Raw genomic sequence first — 6,000 nt, 5'->3', positions numbered from 1 at the left:
GAGAAAGACTCGTAATCGATACTCGGCTCGAGAATTCGCGCCCCATCATAGCGAACAAAGACGCGAAAGCATCAGTGAATCACGATAAGAGCGAAGTACGCATCTTTGCAAAACTCGATAGACTTCGTTCTAAACGCCGCGAGCCCGGATAAGCTTCGCGTTTTTCGTTTTTTTTTCGCTTTCTTCGCACTAGGCAGCAGCAGCAGACTTTAGACAGTAGTGATGCGTGCATGATCAAAAGATCTCTACCTTACAGTCGAGATGGGATTATGACTTTTTCTCTCACGAACATGAGAAAGCAGATGTGGAAAGCTACGTTTCAATATTCAAACAGAAACCCTAATATTCAAAAACTGAAGATGAGTGGGACACGGCCGTGGCTGCATTTCAAAAGGGGGCATGGCTTTGCTCGCATGTGGGACTCCAAGGGTCGTGCTTCTAGAAAACCGATTGCTTTCGAAACTGGGTGTTCCTGAACGGCGCCGTTCCCGTTTGCTTCCACGCTCAGGACTACTTCCATCTTGCAAATGATAATGATGTGTTGCGATCCATTAGCAGAAGAGAGAGAGAGAGGGGCCAAAAACTTATGTGAAGTGCGTCTTGGGGAGTTCATGGTTTGATTTTGGGTAATGATTGTTTTGTTTTCCAAGGGGAGGAAAAGCTGCCTCGAATGGCCCTTGTTGTCCACAATGATTGGAGCAAAACCCTACGATTTTCCAATGATTCTGGAGCCTGCGAAAGTGGGCACGGAGCTTGCAAAATTTGGCATGTTATCGAAGCGTAGAAGACCCATGACGGTTTAGGGGTTTTTTCCTGGCAGATTTTTAGTGCATGAAATAATCATTAGCACATGATTAAGAGCACAAAAAAAAAATTGCAAAACGGGAGTCAACAGTCTGCTCGAACCACCACGTTGGGGGTTCAGAGATTTTGGTAACCAACTCCCAGAAATTTTTCTTTTCTCTTCATTCTTTTGGGCCTACACAAATCGCCATGTACGTAAACTCACCAAGCAACACCATTTTTCGGAATCGATGAGGAGAATCTAGGCCTAATTTATTAAGTGCAATTCAGAAGTTTTGATAGCTGGAAAAATGATATTCGATTATATTTTAGGGGATTGAAAAATAAATAACTTCTTCCGAAAGGATCCACCACCGTCGACACTTAACTAATCCAAGACGAAGCCCCTAGGGCCAGCGATTCGCCGACACGTCCTCACGGCTTTATTCCCTCGTTAGGGCCTCATATCGTGCTTTTGGAATCATAATAATCAACACCTGGGGCTACGATCACGAGGGGCTCGGAACAAAACCGAAGTGCCAGAGCCGGTACGACGGAAAGCGATATCGATACCGATTGAACTTACGTGTTTTCACAAAAACCCACATAAAAATTTAAGACGAATCTCGTGCCCCTAAAGACCGACGCGATCGTCGTCGTCTCCACCAAACCCGAAACCCATCTCGAATCTCACGGTTAGGGGCATCATCTTCCCGTCATCCATTAAAATTCCTCAAAAAGAATAAGCCCCTGCCTTCCCAACCCACCCCCACCAAAAAAAAAAAAAAAAGACAAATAATGAACAAGCATAATGTATGAAAACGATGAGTAGACAACAGCTCTTATCAAGCACTCGGTATTGAGATGACCCACAAGTCAATTTTCACTGGTTGGAAAAATGAACAAGCATGTCGGGGAATCAAAAGACTTCGTAATCTGTAGCCACATATCTTTCCCCTATGAAAAGAAAAAAATGTCCCCAAGCTTTTCTTTTTCTTTTGCTCTCTTGCGGCTGCCAGCTAAAGAGAAGGGCCCCTCGTCCCCCCCTATGATTGCGACTGAATTGCCCCCCATCAGATGGCGAAACATGCCAGTGCCTTCCCCAGAGGAGCCATCCCGGCATTTTCGTCTATCCAAGTCGATCACCCGCGTGGAGAAAACGATGGAGAAAACGATGCTGGTTTGAATGAAATTGGAGGAATTTATAATGTTTCGGTACGTGACAGTAAGGCACTTTATTTTGTGGTTCAAGGACATGAGCGAGAGGCGTCTCGTTTTTAAGTTCAGTTCGACTTCGGGTGAGAAAGTTCTATCGTGCAGTGAACGGTGCACGTCTGGCGAAATGAGCCGCGGTCGTGTCTCTCTTTAGTTGATGTTGATCTCTCGAGTCGAGACTTTCTTTGCCCTTTTACATTTGGGTAAACAAAGCAAGGGGGGAAAGAACGTAAAGAAGTAAAGTAAAGAAAAGGAAGATTGGAAAAAACAAAAAGAGATTTTTGTCGAAAGAAGGATGAAAATCAAAAGAAGGAAAGAAAACCGAGGAAAAGTTGGCTTTTTGAGGGAAAAAAAATTTACGAACCGTCATAATTGGTTTTCATCGAACACGTCCCTCGATTTTCGAGATTAATAACGGGATTTGGGTAATGGATCATTAAGCTCAGATTCGACTCGGGCTCTCCCAAGCTCGTATCAATTCGCATGTTGGGCATAGAAAGAGAAAAATCAAGAAGAGTAACAGCGAACGGTTTCTCATTTATTTTAAATATTTCTTGAAAAAATAGAGACGGGCGAGGCTGACCTCGCCGGTTGCCGGCCAGGACGAGCTCGAAGACAAAAAAAAGAAAAAAATCTCTTTTAATTTCCGTTCTCTCCATATCCCTCGTTTCCTGGGCTTGCAGCAGCGTGTTTCAAAAAGCATACCACATGGTACACGGGGGGTTTTCCATCATTCGACATATATAAATCTCTCCCTTCTCTCAAGAGCCTTTTGAAATAATCCCGTGCTTTTTCTGAGTAGGAAAGGAGATGGCTCTTTCCTGCAACAGGGCAAGATCACAAGGACCTGCTCAAGAGGGGTTTGTGCATCAGAATCTCAACCTGGTGCAAAGAAGAAACGAAAGGAAAAGTGGGAGAGAGTGGGGGAAAGCAACGAGTAAAAAATGATTAATGGGATCATGATTTTTGCTTAAGTGTGTTTTTTTTTTAATAAGGTGGGTGGGGATTTGTAGAGGCTTAGACCCCCTAATGGTAGGCAAAACTTTCCTTTCCTTTCCTTTTCTTTTTCTTTAATATATGTGAGTGCTGTCTAAAAGCTGATTTTGAAAAAGAAAATTATTAAAAATAAAAAGTTGGGGGGGTGGGGACTGGGGACAGAAGCAGAATCTTGCTGATGAGTCATGAGTCTGCTTTCATCACCTGTGAATATAATAATCTCATAAAATAACAGTTGCCCAGATCCTCTGCGATAAAGATCAACAGAGAGGATTGCCAAGTGGCTCGAGAGCTTGGCTCATCTGAGCTTGTTGGTTTCCTTCTCCTCCTTTTCAGATATCAACAGCTCGTTCCCGTGTACTGAAGATATTCAGAAATCTTTTAGGAATATTTAGGACGTTTCCTCTTATTTTCTATATCTTTTTTGATTATGCATATCAAATTTGATTTCATTTGATTTTTTCTATCTAAGCCTATAAATAAGCTCTCTATGTACTATTTTCAATATATCGAAATATATACAATTTCTCACATTTCTCTCTTCCGCAATTCTTATATTTAACTTGGTATCAGAGTCTCCTTTCCCGAGGCAAACCGGGTGCACCTCACGCAGCCCGGAAATTTCCCCGATCCTATTTTTCCGCTTTATCATTCTCAGCGCAGAATAAATCTATCCCCATCATTGCTGTTCGACAGTCTCATACGAGGAAGCACTTAATCGAGTCCGAATAGTGTTTCGATGCTAATCGCACTGATCGCGTCACCCATCGAGTCGAACCTTTTTCATGGAGGTGGCTTTCCTTCGAAGCTAGCCACATAGGTCGCATCCCAGTAACTCTTTTCCAAGCCAACCGTATAGGCCGCTTGATGTTACGACGCTAACCGTATAGGCTGGGTCGCTTAGTTACTGTTTCGCAAGCCAGCCGTATCGGCCGCCTGCTGTTTCTCCTCCGATCCTTGACCTTTCACGCATCGTTTCGAGAAGCCGAAACCACCACCATACTCGCTCGACTTCAAATGAGCCAGATGCTGCCTCACTCACCGCCCCGTCCCAGATTCACCAAGCCCAATGCCCTGCAACGTCGTTGGAAAAACAAGTTTTCGTAGCATTGTTCGACAATGATACAGACTCAAGGTGACTTAGTCACTAGGGGGGATATTGAAGATATTTAGAAATCTTCTAGGAATATTTAGGATATTTTCTCTGATTTTCTATATCTCTTTAAATTATACATATCAGATTTGATTTCATTTGATTTTTTCTATCCAAGCCTATAAATAGGCTCTCTATGTACTCTTTTCAATATATCGAAATATATATATAATTTATCACATTTCTCTTTTTCGCAATTCTTATATTTAACTTTGTGTATCCTAGCTTCTGGGAAGAAAATGGAATAGCTGTACTTTTTTTTCAGAAAAAGAAGAAGAAGAAGAAGAAGAATGACGATGATGATACAGTCAAGAAAAGCACCTTTGAGAAGTCAGCATGAGAGCTTTCAATTTTTGTGGCTTGACGATTTGTTTTTTGGGAGGTCTATGTCCTTACCTGCGGGGTTTATATATAGTCTGTTCATGTCTTCTTCTTTTTTTAAATTTCGATTTGTCTTGGTTATTTCAAGGAATGGTTAATCCCACTTCTAGAAGATGGAAACTGTGGTAAATGAAGCAAAGAATTATGTGGATTGGATGTTAGATGTGTGGAATTGCTGGATAGGTAAGTATATATTCTTGAAATTGAGGGAAACATACTGTAATTGTGATTGAATGGATGGTAAAAACTTAGAGAAAGAACTTGAGGGCGAAGGGATGCTATGAAATTTCGAGAACCATCAAATGAAAAGGAAAGTCACGAATATATAAGGTATGAAAGCACTGTCCTTAGGAATAATTTTCGACATTCAGAGAGTATAGAAGGTAGGACTCGATACAACTATCTGTCACGGTTAAATAGACCTTTCTGATTAGTGTGCACTGCACTATTTGGGGAAAGCAAGAACAGTGGAAATGGGAAATTAATGGAGAGAGAAAGAGGAGAGAAGAAGAGAACGATAAGAAACGATCACATATCAAACATCATAACGTATATTTTGACTAAGGACTTTCGTTTTACTTGTAAATAGACTTTTCAAACAAGGTGTCGAGACAAAAATAGAAATTTAGTAAGAAGGATCTTGGGATTAAGTCGGGCGCATATTTCGTGCCCAAAGTGGGGCGTGGCGAAAATCCGACTTTACACCTGGTTCGACCCAAACTCATGTGCGCACGAGTCCAACACTTTTTTCTTGTTGTGACCAAGTTTGTAAAGTGAATCCATTAATAAAGTGAAAAGACAAAACTTCTCAACCAACGTAGGACGATATAAAAAGCAAGAGAAGTAAAACTTTCGCAAATACTTTTGGAAAACAAGGGAGCTTACTAGAGGGAAGAATGTTATGGTTGCGGCCGTATTTGTTGCAACTTATTACTTATTTTGTGCCATTGCTTATGGTTTTCCTTCCAAAATCTGAAAAATTAGGAAAAACATATAAGTGAAGTTTCAAAACACGTGTTTGACCAAAAAAAAAAAAAAAAAACGTTTGAAAGCATGTGGAAAAAAATTTATGCAGAAGTGTGACATTACTGGCGGGATCTAGGATAGAATTGGAGCACCTTTTATGACACAATTATTTTTAATTCAATTTTGTTTCTTATGTTTGTAAAATATATTACCATCCAACATATATATATTTATATATATGCATGGATCAACATAAAACATTAACTTAAAACAGTTACCTAGCAAGTACCTCCTTACAATTTAGTGACAAATGATCAATTTCTTTTTTCTTATAGCTGGAAACAGGTGTTACTCAATTGAGCAAATGGAAATTTTTGTAGGGGCAAAAAAGAAAATCTTCTAAAAATAATGGGTATGATTTAGGGTTGATAACACGAAAAACCCAAAACTGGTATACCTGTGATAAATTTACCCAAAACAAATTTTTTTATCACAAAAAACTCTAA

Source organism: Syzygium oleosum, unplaced genomic scaffold, assembly GCF_021117445.2.
Source record: "Syzygium oleosum isolate NSW1041296 unplaced genomic scaffold, Sole_v2.1 Sole_v2.06, whole genome shotgun sequence".
Classification (NCBI taxonomy): domain Eukaryota; kingdom Viridiplantae; phylum Streptophyta; class Magnoliopsida; order Myrtales; family Myrtaceae; genus Syzygium; species Syzygium oleosum.
The sequence above is the reverse complement of the archived record's forward strand: the minus strand, read 5'-3'. Positions refer to the sequence as shown.